Source organism: Narcine bancroftii, chromosome 13 (assembly GCF_036971445.1).
Source record: "Narcine bancroftii isolate sNarBan1 chromosome 13, sNarBan1.hap1, whole genome shotgun sequence".
NCBI classification, from domain to species: Eukaryota; Metazoa; Chordata; class Chondrichthyes; order Torpediniformes; family Narcinidae; genus Narcine; species Narcine bancroftii.
In genome coordinates, this window is record NC_091481.1 from 73,781,937 (window position 1) to 73,799,291 (window position 17,355).

General features: G+C 40.1%; 1 protein-coding gene across 3 annotated transcripts in view; it reads right to left on the bottom strand.

Annotated features, from left to right (window-relative positions):
- The window catches only part of LOC138748440 (NLR family CARD domain-containing protein 3-like), a 115,749-nt gene that overhangs the window by 71,895 nt on the left and 26,499 nt on the right, over positions 1-17,355 (bottom strand). For 2 of the 3 annotated variants that reach the window (XM_069908656.1, XM_069908654.1), the window contains exon 1: positions 10,372-10,473. The exons of the other annotated variant lie outside the window; for it this stretch is intronic. The gene's annotated coding sequence lies outside the window, so the exon portion shown is untranslated. Of the gene's footprint in view, positions 1-10,371; positions 10,474-17,355 lie in introns of those variants that run through there. 3 annotated transcript variants of the gene reach the window in all.

Below are 17,355 nucleotides of genomic sequence, written 5' to 3' on the forward strand. Positions count from 1 at the left end.
GTAGGTTAAGTTAATAATTGGAAATCATTAAAACACTCATGGTAGTTATGTAGAGACCTCAAAACAGTCGCCGAGATGTGGAAACAAATTAAAATAGCAACTAAATAAGGCTTTTTAAATGGGCAATGCTCTGGTTGTCATGGTGGATTTTGTGAAAGCCAGATTGGGGTTGGATCTCAAGGGACAGAATGCCCACAAAATGGCTATAAAGAGTAACGATGATGAACCCGCTTGGGAATAGATTGGGGTTATGCACAAGATGTAATCCAGAGGTCAGAGTAAAGGAACCGTTGGGGGGGGGGGGGGGGGTCAGTATAATTGAGACACATAACAAGGATAAACTAAATTCAGATATTTTTGTATTTCAGTGGAGTGGAAGGAAGTAGAGTGGGTGGAGAAATGAACTGGCCATATTGGATTAGTACGGGCACTCCAAAGGAAGAAGTCAGAACAGCAGTGGATGGAGCTTCTCCAAGAAATGTGGAAGGTGCAGGTTAAGTACATAACAAAAAAAGAGAAAATATGCAAATGAAAAAAATGTCACAGATGTGGCTGAGAAGGGAAGTCAGAGCGAATGTAAAAGCCAATGTTAGATCGTGCGGAAACGCAAAAATTACTCCGAAGATAGAGGATTGGGTAGTTTTAAAAATGAATATATCTAAACACTCAGAAGGAAAGAAAATATAAAGTATGACTGTAGGCGAGGAAATAATATTATAGAGGATTCAAGAAAATAAGGAGTAAAAGAGTGATGGGAGAATGAGGAAATGATGCTTTCATAGTGATAATGGGAGACCAGGAACTGGAAGAGTAATTGAATTTGTATTTTCATAAGTCTTCATTATGGAAAACCAAGATGTACAATGGTATCAGGAAAGGGAAGAGAGTGCAGTTGCAATATTAAGGAAGAAGGTAGTCAGAAAGCTTAAATATTAAAGGGTGGATAATTCTCCTGGACTATATGGATTGCACCCTGGAGTTCAGAAAGATGTAACAGTAGAGATTATAGAGGCATTGGTAAACATCTTTCAGGAAACAATATGGTCCTGGAAGAAAATTGCAAACGTCACTTCAAGAAGCAAGAAAGGCGTCGGTGGTTGGGAACGTGTTGGAGACAATTGTCATTAAAGGGGCTGCAGAGTTATTACAGGTACATGACAAGATGGGGAAAATTCATTACGATGCCTAAAAATAAAATCTTGATTGACAAATCTATCTTAACTCTGAAGAAATGACAGGCAGGTTGAACAAGGGAGCTGCAGTGGGTGTTGTGTGTTTAGATGTTAATAAGGCATTTAACAATGTGAAGCACGTGAGACTACTTGAACAGAAGAATCCATGGTACAACAGGAAACATGTAGGTGTGGGAGAAGCATTGGCTGATTGGAAGAAACCAGTATTGGAATACGGGGATCGCATTCTGGTTAGCTGTCAGTTCCATAGGGTTTTCTGTTGTGGCCGCTTAATTTTATGTTGCATATTCACAATTGGTATAATACAATGGATGGTTCTGTTGCCAGTTTTGGTAATGATCTGAAGCTTTGTGGAGTAGCAGGTAGAGTTTCAGAAACAGGGAGGCTGCAGAAGGACTTGCACAAATTTGAAGATTGAGCAGCGAATTGACAAATGAAAGATAATGTTGGAAAACGCGCAGTCCTGCATTTCGGGGGTAGGGTGGGGGGGGGGGGAATAAATAAGCTTGCAGACTAGTTTTGAAATGTTAAGAAAAACTGAAATCTCCCAATTAGAGAGGTTGGTGTTGTCCTGCAGGATAGCGTGAAGGTAAAGTTACACGTTGGAGTTTTGGTGGAGATGTCAAATGCAATCCTGGTGTTCATTTCAAGAAGAATAAAATTTAAGAGCTGGGTGTTTGTGTGGATGCTGTATAGGCACTTCTGAGACTTCACTTGGAGGATTCTCAGCAGTTTTGGGCTCTTCCTGTCAGAATAGATGTTGGAGAGAGAGTTTAGAAGAGGTTCACGAGAATTATTTGACATCTCCTTGCCTGTACACATTGTAATTTAGGCAATGAGTATTTACACATTGAAAATACAGAATGTGGTGAACTGTATAAAAATGAATCTATTTCCTAGATTACGATATTTTTTCAGAATATACCTTGTAAAATACCGAATAGATTTTTTAAGGATTTAAATGTTATGGTGAGGAAATTTTATGGAAGGGAAAGATGACGCGTGTTTCAATGCACAAACTAACTTGGAAATATGACTTAGGTGCAGTTACCAAATTTTGAGAATTATTATAAGGCAGCTAAATTGAAAGTTATTAATAGAATGTTTGATTGAGATAGTTCGGTTACTTGGTTAGATATTGAATTGAACAGAATTGGAGAGGTTAGAAGGGATCATTTTATTTATAAATGGACGAGTAAAACTGTTAATAATTGTAAATCTCCAGTTTTGTTTCATTTGATAAGTATATGGGAGGAGGTTACTAAAATTATAGGAATGTCAGGTGGATTATCCAGATATACTCCTTGGTTGCAAAATAAAAGTTGTCTTTCACGATGGACAATAACCTCCTTAAAATTTGGAACCAGAAAGGAATAAGAACGGTAAATGATTGTTTTGAGGTGAGTCACTTTTTATCATTTGATAGGTTGAAGGAGAAATATCAAATTCCTAATAATACTTTCTGTGTTATTATCAACTTAAATCAATGTTGCATGATTGTTTAAGGAGACATTTGGAATTACCTAAAGAATCATTATTTGAAGTATTAATTTGAGATGGGGGGGAAAGAAAGGATTTATTTCAGAAATGTATAAATTATTACAATGGAAATTGCCTAAGGTGGATTTGCATAAATCATGACTTAAATGGGAGAAAGATTTGAGGATTCAGTTTGTTATAGATAGTTGAAGGAAGATTAATAAAGATATTATAGCGGCGACTACGGTCGAGCTACTGAAATAATACAAAAACACACACCAGACTAGTCAACTGAAGACTGATTTATTCAGGGTTTACAGGCTTCTTTAATATACAGCACGTCCCAGGCTCCACAGACAAGGTGGGACGTCACTACGAGATTGTTGCCGATTCACAGGACCAGCAGGTTTAAATTTAGCCTTGTAAGTGTTCTGTGCCTTCAGACGGGAGACTCAACGACTCAATGTGCTGTTCCTCGGCACTCGGTATCTCTTGCATGCGGTCCGTTAGGTGAGTATGCACCATCTGTATTATGGTTCTGCAGAACTACACTGGCAACAGTTCGCGATGCCATGCTGTGCGCCTGCTTGGCCCGCTACACTGCTGCTACATCACCCCCCCCCCCCCCCCAGAATTGTCACCAGAAATTAAAACACCAGTTGCGTGTGCCTTAGGAGGATGCCTTTGCTGTCTGGACTGAGGGCACTAATGGGAGAAGTGGGATCCACATGGGCAGGCATGAGTCTGTCCACACTAAACACCTGCGAATGTCCTCCAATGTCCAATGTATACACAACCCTGTCCTTCTTAACCACATGGAAAAGGCCCTCATATGGTCATTGTAACGGTGCTCCTGGGACCTGTCTGCGTACAAAAACAAAAACAGCGTCCAGGAGTGGTGGGGGCACATGCTGTTTAGGGGTTCCATGCCAGCTGGTAGGAACAGGTTTCCTGCTGGTGATACCGTGTCGAAGTTGCTGAAAGACATCCAGGTCAGAGTTGGTTGTGAAATGAATGTCCCCTGGAACTGTAAGTACTATGCCATAAACCATCTCTGCCGATGATGCAGACAAATCTTCCTTTGGGGCTGTGCAAACTCCCATGCCAACTCATCAACCCAATTGGGACCGGTGAGTCGGGCCTTAAGTGCGGACTTGAGTTGCTGGAGTAGCTATATTAATTAGTAAAAATGTGCCATTTAAAATAGAAGAGGAAATAATAGATCCAGCAGGGAGATATGTAATGATAAAGTGTCAGATATATTCGGAGTTTTGGAATCTACTCAATGTATATTCACCTAACGAAGAAGATCAAAAGTTTAGCAAGATATCTTTTTGAAGATAGCAGATACGCAAGGGAACATATTAATAGGAGGGGATTTCAACCTGAATTTGGATTCAAATATGGACAAAACTGGGAAAAAAATTAACAGAAAGAACAAAGTAACCAAATTTATAATTAAATCGATGGAAGAAATGCAACTTTTGGATATATGGAGGAAACAACACCCAAAGGAAAAGGAATATTCATATTACTCGGCTAGACATAAAACATACTCAAGAATAGACCTATTTTTGTTATCAGCTCGTATGCAAGATAGAGTAAGAAAAACAGAATATAAAGCTAGAATATTATCAGACCATTCACCCTTAATATTGACAATAAAGTTAGAGGACATCCCTCCAAGAATGTATAGATGGAGATTAAACCCCATGTTACTTAAAAGGCAGGATTTTAGAGAATTTATTGAAAGACAAATTAAAATGTATTTTGAAATAAATACGAAATCAGTGAAAGATAAGTTTATACTATGGGATGCAATGAAAGCATTCATTAGAGGGCAAATAATAAGTTATGTAACCAAGATGAAAAAGGACTATAATCAGGAAACAGAGCAGTTGGAAAGGGAAATAGTAAATATAGAAAAAGAATTAGCAAGGAAGGAAGATACAACTAAAAGAAGAGAATTGGCAGATAAAAAAATAAAATATGAAACACTACAAACATATAAGGTGGAGAAGAACATAATGAAGACAAAACAGAAATATTATGAACTAGGTGAAAAAACGCACAAAATTCTAGCATGGCAGCTTAAGACAGAACAAGCTAAGAGAATGGTATTGGCATCAAGGAAAAAGGACAAACAAATCACATATAATCCAACGGAGATCAATGAAAACTTTAGAGAATTCTAGGAACAATTATGCTAAACTGAAAACGAAGGGAAAGAAGGCAAAATAGATGAATTTTTAACTAAAATTGAACTACCAAAACTACAAATAGAGGAACAAAACAAATTAACAGACCCATTTGGAATAGTAGAAATACAAGAGATAATAAAAAAATTACCAAATAATAAGACACCAGGAGAGGATGGATTCCCAATAGAATTCTATAAAACATTTAAAGATTTATTAATTCTGCCCCTCCTGGAAGTAATCAACCAGATTGATAAAACACAAAGCTTACCAGATTCATGTAAAACAGCAATAATTACAGTAATACTAAAGCAAGGGAAAGATCCACTCACACCAGCGTCATATAGACCAATATCTTTACTTAACACAGATTATAAGATAATAGCTAAACTATTAGCAAACAGATTAGCAGAGTATGTACCGAAAATGGTAAATCTAGACCAAACTGGATTTATTAAAAAAAGACGCACAACAGACAATATTTGTAAATTTATTAACTTAATTCATGCAGTAGAAGGGAGTAAAGCGCTAACAGTAGCAGTTGCTTTAGACGCAGAGAAGGCCTTTGACACAGTAGAATGGAATTATTTGTTCAAAGTATTGCAAAAATTCAGTTTACCGGATAAGTATATTAATTGGATTAAAGGATTATATAAGGGAGCATTGGCGAAAGTGACAGTAAATGGATATGTATCAAAGCAATTTAACTTAAGCAGGTCAACACGGCAGGGATGCCCACTATCACCTTTATTGTTCGCGTTAGCTATAGAACCACTAGCAGAATTGATAAGAACAGAAAATAATATAAAAGGGATAAAAATAAAAGACAAGGAATATAAAATCAGTTCATTTGCGGATGATGTTATAGTATACTTAACAGAACCAGAACTATCAATAAAAGAATTATATAAGAAATTGAAGGAATATGGAGAAGTGTCGGGTTACAAGATCAACGTAAATAAAAGTGAAGCAATGCCTATGAATAATGCGGATTTCTCAAAATTTAAGAAGGAATCACCATTTAGATGGCAAATGCAAGCAATAAGATACCTAGGTGTACAAATAAATAAAAATCTCGGCCAACTATATAAACTCAATTATTATCCACTAATGAAAAAATTACAGGACGATTTAGAGCATTGGAAAGATTTACCACTAACACTAATAGGAAGGATAAACTGTATTAAAATGAACATTTTTCCAAGCATATTATACCTATTTCAGGCATTGCCAATACACCTGACAGAGAAATTCTTCAAGGAGTTAAAGAAAATAATAAGGAAATTTTTATGGAAAGGGGGGAAACCGAGGATAGCACTAGATAAATTAACAGAATGGTATAAACAAGGAGGCTTACAACTGCCAAACTTTAAAAATTATTATAGAGCCGCACAATTAAGATACCTATCAGATTTTTATCAAACAAAGGAAAAGCCAGATTGGACCAGATTAGAATTAGATAAAATAGGGGAAAAGATACCTGAACACATATTATATAAATGGGATGAAAAATTGGTACAACATAGAAGTTCTCCAGTATTACATCATCTACTTAATATTTGGAAGAAGATTCATGTAGAAAGAAATAAAACAAATTATCAATTACCAAAACTAATATTGACGCAAAACAAGTTACTCCCTTTTACAATAGATAACCTTTCCTTTAGAGAATGGGAGAAAAAAGGGATTAAAATAATAGAAAATTGTTTTTCAGGAAATAGATTATTATCCTTTGAGCAAATGAAAGATAAATACAATATAACTCAAGATACAGCGCTGGCATATTACCAATTGAGATCCTACTTGAAGGACAAATTAGGAAGTAGTCTGAGTTTACCAGAGGGAAGTAACTTTGAATATGTGATTACAGATACAATGATAATCAAAAGATTTATAACAAATATGTATATTAAACTGCAAGAAAAGGAGAATGAGGAAACAAATGGTAAAACTAAACAAAAATGGGAACAAGATTTAAATATAAAGATAAAAAAGGAAACATGGGAGAAGTTATGTTCTGGAACGATGAGAAATACAATAAATACGAGGTTTCGTATGATACAATATAACTGGATACACAGGCTATACATTACACCTCAAAAGTTAAATAAATGGGACCCAACAGTATCTGATAGATGTTTTCGATGTAAAAAAGAAATGGGAACAACAATTCATGCAATCTGGACATGTGAGAAAGTAGAAAAATTTTGGGAAGATCTAAATCAGATATTAAATAAAATTACAGAAAACAATATACCAAAGAATCCAGAGATCTTCCTCCTAAGTAACATAAAAAACAAAGAATTTGGAATTGATTTGGAGGATGCACAAAAAAGATTTGTTAAGATAGCTCTAGCCGTAGCAAAAAAATGTATTATGTCAACCTGGAAATTGGAAGATAATTTGAAAATACAACAATGGTATATAGGAATGAATAAATGTATTCCATTAGAAAAAATAACATATAGTTTAAGAAATAATATTGAAATATGGGAGCCTTACATGAAACACAATAGCGAAAACCTACCGGGGACATTCACTACCTAAATTAACGGAAGGAGAAGGAAATGAAAAGAATTGACTCAGTGGAATTTCTTGTTTATTTTTATTGAATGACAACATTGTTTGACTGGTTTAATGTGTCCTAGATTTTGTACTTTAAATGGATGGGAGGGGGGAGGTAGGGAGGGTGGGATGGGAGGAGGGGGGGGGGGGGGGAGAAAATGTCACTGTATATGTTTGAAAAGGAAAAAGTGTGTATCATGGTTAATGTGGTTTACGGTGTGAAAAATAAAAAATTTTAAAAAAAAGAGAGGGCTCCATTTCAGAATTGAAAGGTGTCTGTTTAGAACAGGGATGGATAGGATTTTTTTTCAGCTGAAGGACAGAAAATCTGGAAGTTGTTGCCTCGGACGTTTGTGGGCGCCAGGTCATTGGGTGTATTTATGGCAGATATTCTTGATTAAACCGCGCACGAAAGGTTATGAGGGGAGACCGAGCAGTGGAGTTTTGGGAAAATAGATCACCTCATGTTTAAATATTGGGGCAGACAGTTTTCAGATTTCTACTCAGAGTATATACATGATACCACATACAAACTTGAGGTTCCATACTCCTGCGGGCTTGGACGAATCGCAAATAATTGGTTGTGGTAAAAGTTAACTGTGCACAGATTCAACATGTGAACAAATAAAAGAACTGTAAAAAGTGAACGAATGTAAAACTGGCTTAATAATATTTCTGCTCCCATATGTTATGGCCCTTCGTGAAAAGATCCCGTGGCCCCCCCCAATGACCTAAGAGTCCCTGCAAACTCCGTATGTTTTGACGGATGGGAGGAAACCGAAACCCACGCGGAAATGGAGAGAAGGTACAAATTCACTGGAGACCGGGCCGGGTTCGGACACGTCCTGCTGGCGCTCACTGTGACCCTTATTGTGAACAGTCAAGAAGATTACTGCAAAAGGATGGCTTTAAATATCCAGACAGAAAAACCTAATTTCTCCAAAGAAAAGCTATTTAATTGCAGGTTATTGTTTCAATAATTTATCAATGTTCTGGAGCTATGCCCAAAAATTCTGCCCTTGAATATTGGCATATTAAAATACAAAAACTGCTTATTTTGCCGTTTCTCCTTATCTTCGGCTGAACTGTTGACCTTTGTTCCAGCAAATACATCCGGGGAATGTTATCAATTGATAACATGGTCATAAACCTAACTTCATCTTCTTCCACACCCTGTTCTGCACTGAACCAAACAAATACTAATCCAAGCAAAATAGATCAAACACATTGCTCGATAATAATGTTGACAATGGATGTTTGCAATATTTCCTTCAACAATTTCATCCCATCCAAAGATGTTTTGAAGACAATTTTGGTTCTATGCGCGCCATGGGCTTCATTACTAACTCGCCATGAAACAAATTTATTATCGGACTCTAAACCCGAGATTCAGCGAAAGGAAAAAAATCTTCTGCAGGTTTATTGCACAAAAGCAGCGGGCGGGAATGTCCTGGACGCTGATGTAAGATGTATATTTAGAATCGCGTTTTCCTTTGCAAACTCGTCGCATTTTCCAAATTTCGATCTCCTCGCCTGCTGCTTGAACCGGCAGTAATATTAGCATCGACAATTTAGACCATTCCACTCGTGGTCAAGGTATCAATGTGTCGAGGCTATAATCTCCTGAAGATACTGCCAGGTCGCGTAGTGGGTAGAATTCACTCTAACCCCGCGCTACCATGTCGAGGGAGATTAGTGTGTTCATGGTGCGGTTGTGTGTGCGTGTGAGAGATGAGAAAAACTGATATTGCAATATGAACATGAAGAAATTAAGAAAATAAACTTGATACATAAGTAAATGAAAAGCCAGTACAAACAACATGAGACATGGATATTAGAAGGCAGGAAGCTGACACTGTCTGAGTAAGATAAGAATCTCCTAGAGAATCAGCAAGTTCTAACTGAAGGAGATAAGGACAGACAATTGATGATAGAAGTAGAGTTAGTCTGAACGAGATAAGGGTCTCCAAGCCCCAGATAGAATTAGCAAAGCTTGCATAAATAATTAGAAAACCTTAGACAAGTATTAGCCATACATATATAATTAGTAAGCCTTACAGATTTATCAAGTTATGCATATTAAACTAGAAACCCTACTAGACAGGATGAGCGAACTCTGCATATGAACTCTGAGAGTTGGAAAGGTGTGAATGGGGACAAGGGCAAGGTTATGAATAAGGACAATGGGGATAATGACATGAGAAGACACTGACAGGATACCCCCCCACCCCCGGTCCTCCAAGTGCACAGAAACAGCACTTAGGCAGGCAGGATTGCCTAATGCCAAACCTCTCCAGCAGGAGGCAGAAGAATGTAAGGGGGGGTTATTCCTATACTGAGATAAACTGTATAAAAGTTGGGTGAGCCCCAGTGTATGTGTGTATTCCCAGGGTAAGGGGAAGCACCCAACTTTGCATTGTTGTATAATAAATGTTCTTTGTTCTCAATTTTTGTCTCGAGCAATTTCTTTAAAGGTAATTCTGTTTCTAACATGCGCCAATCCCGAGAGGTCGGGACCGCAGACAATCTCCTGGGAAGCCGGCTGAATGGTTGGAGGGAACGTGCAAAAAGTTGGACGGCACAGGTCCCTGTGGATTCGGTTCCTCAGCAAGTCAGTCAATTCAGTTTTGGCCACAATGCAGTCCAGATTTGGAAGTCTGCTTTTGTAATGCTGAATTAAACATCGATGTGTCCGCATTCACTGCAAGTTTCTGAAGCGTTGCCCAGGTAGGTTTCTTTGGTTCGATCAAGTGTGTTGATTTTGCTGCCTGCCTTCGAATGCGGAAGGGTACCCCTTGAAAACTGCCCGGGCAACTTGGCCGGTGAGCGGCCCATTCACAGGGAAGTTTGAAACAGTCTGACACAGTTATGAACATGAGAAATCCACCGGGTCGCTGCCCACCCCGGAGGTAGTCGGGGAACCCAGCTATACTCACCTTGGTCGCGTCCTCCTGAGGCTTGAAACTGGAATGGTCGACTCGGTTGTTGCGAAAACCCCTGGTTAAGTGTCTGCCACGATCGGGAGGGAGGAGAGAGATCGCTTCCGCGGGGGGGGAACTAGTTTTCGTGACGCGTCACCGCGGGGGTGGGATTAACTTGGCGATTGACTGAGGCGATCCAGCCCCAGCTTTGCCAGCACCTTTCATCCATTTAACGCACCTGGGTCCCAGTAGAGCAACCCAGGTGTGGCCATTGAAAAGCACCTACTGAGATGATTCATGTTCTGGGCCAATGTGTACATCAATAGGGCGGAACTGTTGGAGCAATGCATTGACAACACCAGCGATTGGGACGGAATGTGGGTTCGAATCCCGCGCTGCCTCAAAGGAGTTTATATGTTCTCCCCAGACTAGTAGGGATCAATGTGTTTGTTACATTGCTGTCTCTTTAACCGAGCAGACCTGTCCGAATCTGGGTTCGACGTGTAACTGCTCCCGGACGCATACCAAGTATAATTCTCTCTCTCTCTCGTTGCACCCAGCAAAATTCTCATACTCCTGCTGAGCACCTCGAGCTATTACTTTAAAGTATTTGTTATTACATGTGATAAAAATAACAAATTGTGTTTAACAAAGTGTCGTGCATTGGATCAAAGCTGTCCACAAACGTCCTTTAATCCAAAAGAACGTTGTGTCTTCCCGTCCAATTTCACAAACTCGAACTGATTCCATGTGTAACACAGCGCGTTGCTTTCACCCCACTTCTGGTTTGTTTCACTTTTCGCATACGGCTTGTGAATTCAGACAATAGGAAAATACTTGGAGTAAGGTGTAACCTTTGGCCATTTTTTATCACTAGTAGAATCACAGTGAATGCACGCCCTTGGAATACGCACTAAAATCAAACTTCTGTTTTTATTGGTACGGCACTCCTTCGAAATGACCGTCCACTCGGCGGGATGCGGAAGACGCGCAGTCATTTCTGGATTGGAGAATTAAGACAAACCGGGGGGGGGGGTGGAATGAGTGGCCGGTGAGTCACTGTCATTAAATTTGGTTACATGCTTTCTCCGGCATTTAAGAGGCACTATCTTTTTAAAAATCATGTCTTTTGTTATACATAGTGTTATTGGTTGTCTCATGATTGGCGAGTGGTGTGACCTCCAATGGGTGTATTGTATTGGGAAGTGTTGTTCCTCCTCCATGTTCTGAGGACACATCAGCTGCCATTCATTCCCGTCCCATCCATCAGTGCACACCCCGGGGCTCTATCCATGTAAATTACCTGGACTGGATGCTCCAACCTGCCTGTGCTTGGCCTTGGGCCATTGGCTGTTGTAATTGGATTAACCCTCCTGGCAGCGAGCCATTGAACCTGCTAACTACGTGTACTGGGCCCTCCAGCTCTATAAAAGTGCCATGTGTTCTTTGTTCTCCCTTCTTTGCCAGCTTGGGACCACCCTGCTTCACTCCAGGCCTAAAAACAAAGAAGGGTGCTGGAGAAACTGTTGGCAATATTATGAGCCCAGATGACCCCAAAACACAGCAGAAATAGAAATTCATCAAGACAAATGGTTACTTAAATGAAAGTTGCTTTTAATTTTCTTGAAACATGAAAACAGGATCAAACTTTAACTTATTACTATTAACTTAACTTATCCTAACTTAACCCCCTTCAAATTCTAAGCGCACGTGTATGTAATGTGCGTGTAAGTTCAGAAAAGTTATTTGATTCACAGTCCAATCTCACTTCTCACTTCTCTAAGTTCAACTGGTTGCAGGCAATTATTCTACTGCGCACAGAATTTAACATTTATGAATTTCACCAGGCTTTAGTGTTTGAAAGGTAAATGGTTACCACTCAGAAAGGTTCTTGTCATTTTTCAGAGAGAGATTTTTTGCTTCTGATCAGCCACGACAGTTTCCTGCCAAAGAAACTTGCTCCATCAGGTTTTCCAGATGTAACCTCTTTCCTTCAGGTCACCACAGAGTTTCTTTTCTGTTTCTCTTATTTCAAGTGAAACATTATACAGTCAGCTATCTCCTCTTGTATGGACCTCAAGGGCTTTGACCAGGCTGAACTAAGAACTTACAACTTATCTTCAAAATGGGGTTTTTCCACAAGCTTGCCAGCTTGTCCAGTTCCAGTCCCAGCTGCTGCTGGTGACTGTAACACTGCAGAACTGAATTCTCTCTCATTCTCTCTTTCAGAGAACACCCCATGACCCTCTTAGAACAACCAACTGCACTCAGACAGATGCATCTCCGGATCTAATCTTCCGAGTTCATTCATCTGTTGATTTTCTAAACAATAATCGTTATTCCACAGCAAGTCCAATTAACACTTACTTCTGAAGTCCTTGTAGGCATCCTTCAAAGTTTGTGTAAAGGCACTCGGAGCCTTGACTATCTGGCTTGAGCAGAACTCTGGTATTTTAAATGAAATCTGTTTTGAGACGTTTGTATGTGACCTACACTAAAAAGCTGCCATGATTTATTTCCTATAGAACATATATACAATATAAAATATAACATAATCTGTCACAGTATGATCTGCACTGTTAAAAGGGTTGGGTCCATTTAATTAGACAATTGTTCCTCACCTGACCACACAAACACAGAGAACCTATGGGGCCACCATCACAACCTCTTCTGACTGCACTCTTGTAGGAAAATAATATCAGCTTTGAATTTCCTGAGGTATTGTAAAGCATTAACACATCGCGTAGTGCGATGTGCACATTGAAGGTTGCGAATTTAATGTCTAATTTGGTTCATAAGAATTCCCAGTTCGCAATCCTTACTGTCCACAGTGTCCATTAACCTGAGCCCACATGCCAACTGCTTTGGGAACTTCAGTACTGTGATCTTCCTTAGCGAGCGGAGGCTGCTCGTGCAATGCTGGTGGTGTCAGAGGGGGAAGATCTGGCTGTGCTCCTGCTCCTTCATCTCCGGACTGGTTTGTATTCTTTTCCCAGAGCTGAGGAGCCAAGGCATCTGGACTGGTCCCAGAGTTGGGGGACGTCAGACTCTTCATTGCTCCCATTTTTCTGAAGCTGAGGTGGGGGGGGGGGAAACGACACGGGGAACCACCTCTGCACTGCTCCCAGTTTCGTGGGACCAGGAACCACCAGCCCCACCTTTGCAAACAGCCCCCATGGGCTGAGGGGGGGGGGGGTCACTGGGTCCCACTATTAGGCCTAATTATAATCCGTTATCTTCCTTTCTTTCCTCTACGTCCTTTTGCTCCCTCTGCCTGTGAACAGTGCTTGTGCCAGCTTCCTGCTCAGATGCGTAGAGGCTGTTGGCTTCTTCTTTCGCATTGACCCTTTTCTACGTTCGTTGTCCATCGCTGGATTCTTTCTTAGGGCATCATGTGTTTTCTTTTTTTCCCTACCGTGTGTCATTTTTCCACCACAGATCCCTCCTCCATTGCCTCTGCCTCCTCAGGGGGCGCCTCCAGTCTTTTGGTGATGTTTGAGTGTTGGAGGTGGTTGTGCTTGGGGCCTCCTTTCTAGCCATGACCTTGGGCTATGTCGCAGTCTGTCAAACTCTGAGTTTCAGTTTGAGGGTGTGTTGGACATTTTCTGTGGGGGATGGGGGGGGGGTGTTGGACATTTTCCCCTTTGTAGCTTGTACATAAGAAACTATGAGTTTGGGCAGGCTCCGTAGAGGTGGCCTGGTTCCCCACACAGGTTGCAGCACTTGATATCTTTGTAGTCATTGATATGGTGACCTTTCTTCCTGCTGTTGATGCAGATGACTGCTGCATTGGGCCACCACATGTCCCAGTCTCTTGCAATTCCAGCACACTATGGGCTGACTGGCATAAACAAGGTACTCAAGGTTCTCTCCAATGGCAAACACGGAGTGGTGAGATGGATAATGACCCTTTCTCTGTCCTCTTGGCATTTGGTGGTCCCAAATCTGAATGTGTCTTTGACATTCGAAGAAGATTAGCACATCCACAGCTGGCACATGTGGATTGAACATGTGCACTGTTACCACACATTTCTCTTCATCGAGTGAAGAGTGGCTGCAGCTTGAATAACAAGAGTGGATCACTTTGCACTTCTCCGAAGCAATCTCTGTCATCCATCAGGGTCTTGAATGTCACATCGAAGAAGTGACTGTTATCCGCAACGTCCTGGAGGCAGTATGTGTCCCTCCCCTCACATTTGTAGTGATCTATCAAGAGTTTTCTGCTGGAGAAGTCCTGTGACCCAGGACCCTTCACTCGTTGCCTTCACTGCCACCCTGACGGTTCTGCAGAATCTTTGTGCTCCTGGGGTCTTTGTTGCTGAGGCGATCCTTGTGAAACGTGGAGATGGGGTTCCCGCTGGAAAAGCCCAGAGATCTGTCCCCCAATCATCTGATTGCACAAGTACAATGCAATGAAACAGTGTTCTTTGGTCCTCACCACAAAGCATGTAGATAAACAACAAGACCTAACATAGAGAGAGAGTATACAGATGCAAATCAAGTATTCATGAAGTCAAATAAATATTGTTTGGTAAATATGAGAGGCTCAGATGGTAAGGATGAGTAGTTCCTTTGGTCATTCAGCATTCTCATTGCCTGCTGGAATATCAGCATACATCCGCCCCTGCGTCAGCAGGCCAGTTCACACCAGATGATCTCTTCCTCTCCAACAGTTCTCTCAGTTGTCTTCCCTTCTTTCTGAATCCTACTTAATGAGACAGCTTCTAACGGATCCTGTTGATGAGCTCAAAGTGAACCACACTTGATCTTATCCAAAATGCATCACCTTGTAAAGCTGTTGTTAAGAGTCTTCGATCACCCAGTTTAAGTGTGGACAAGAGTCCCCTGATATAGCAATGGTCAGTAGTGCTCGATACCCTATTGTAGCAATCGTCAGGAGTGCTGGTGTAGTGGTGGACAATCATGTTTGATCCCCTGCGGTCTCACAGCCAACTAGCTGGAGTGTTCACAGACATCATTGTGGATTCAAAGGTTCCCACCTGCTTCAAAAGTACTCATCCCAGTGCCCAAGAAGAGTGGTGTGAGTTGCCTCAATTTCTATCGCCCAGTTGCATTCACATCTGCAGATTATGTTGATGCCCATGTGTGTTTGGTTAGAGTGTCTGGGCCTATCTGTGTACATGAGGCTGGTCTTTAGTGTGTGTGTGTGTGTGTGTGTGTGTGTGTGTGTGTGTGTGTGTGTGTGTGTGTGTGTGTGTGTGTGTGTGTGTGTGTGTGTGTGTGTGTGTGTGTGTGTGTGTGTGTGCTCTGTATCAGTTGCCATTTTCCCACATTTGCCTTCTGTAAATAAAATCCTTCCCTATATCAAAACTGTGTTCAGAGTCCTTGCCTTTGAGACCTACCAAACCTGTTTACTCACTCACAACAGCAGAGCAAAGCAGTTGGCTTGCTTGGTACTCCATTCATCATCTCAGGCATTCTTCTCTCCACTGAGGTTGTCCTGTATGCAACTGAGTGAATGACATCTAGCCGACTCCAACAATATCTCCAAAGAGGTGTCATCATCTGACATTGAGAGGGACGTGCAGTAGGTTGTAGGAACACTACTACCTGCTGTTTCCCATCCAAACTCCGCTCTCTTCTAACTGGGAAACGTATTGCCATTCGTTCTCCATCTCAGAGGCTAAATTCAGAACTCTCAACCTTTCGACTTTGTAGGAATACAAGAAGCACAACAGGTCTTCATTGCAGGCAGTGAGGTAGAACTAATAAATTTGGGTCCTGTCAGAGACATCTGCATCTTGAAACACTAACGTGTAAATGACAATTACACAGAATGTTTTCACTAAAATAAGGATAGATTTTCATGTTTTCATGCAGTGCTCAAGTCATGTTTTAATAGCTTTTTTTTTAAAAAGTAAAGCATTGCTTAATATGTACACAAATGTGTGCGCTTGACAGCTTGATTTGTTTTGGAATAAGGCTACTTGAATAAAGTCTTGTAAAGACCAAAGGATGTTGAACAAAATGGTAAAGATAAAAACAATAAAGTCACCTATAGTTAGTTTTCTACCTTATACATCATGAAAGAACAACATGGTCTGTTTCCGCTCCGTAAATGGTTATATGGTTATAAGAATGAAATCATTCAAATGGAAAATGTTTAATGTCCTTAAGTTTAAATAAAAGTAAGTCTGTTTGTTTGACTGGGAAGGGAATGTATACAAGTACTAGAGTAGAGAACTTATTTTCTTGTTAGTTAAGGCAAATATGCAATATATTCTCAGCAGGATTCATCCTTTTACACAAGTAAAGGATTTTTGATAAAAGTAGTTGATTAAACCTCTGAAAGGATAAAACCATTTAAGGTTCTAGATGAAATACATTTCCTATATGTATTTAAATGTGTTTTGCTACACTGATTTTTAATACATTGGGAAATCTGAATACTTTATTTCAATTGTGTTTGCAATAAATAGAAATTTTACTTCCCCCAAGGCAATTTGGAGCAATAAAAATGAACCTAGGATTGGTTCTTTTCTAGGAACATTGCAAAAAATTGTTCTGGAAAGAGCAAGATTTTGTTTTGGCCACAGAGGCAGCTCAGACCTTCCTGGATCAAAATGGCCCAGATCCTTTGCGAGAAGAGGAAGTTGTACTGCAGAATAACTTGAATGACTTGACGGAGGAGTATGAATCAGCTTTATCATGTACAGATACTCAATGAAACCATGTTGAGGAAATGCAAATAGAACTGCAAAAGTTTTGAAAAGGTGAGAGAAAGTAGTCATTTATTTTCCAAATTTCAATAAAATACTCTTAACTGAGAATTCTAAGTAAGACAACAGAAAGCTGCATTTGATTTGGAATAACCTCGTCTTGTAATTATTACAGGATCCTGTCAATGTGCCAAAGTCAAAATAATTTGGGAGTTTTTTTGAATTGCTTTAGAACATTTAATAATAACTGTCTTAATATTTGATCATCGTATTTCTTTAAACAGATCATGATGAATTTGAAACATTCATGATTCAGTTG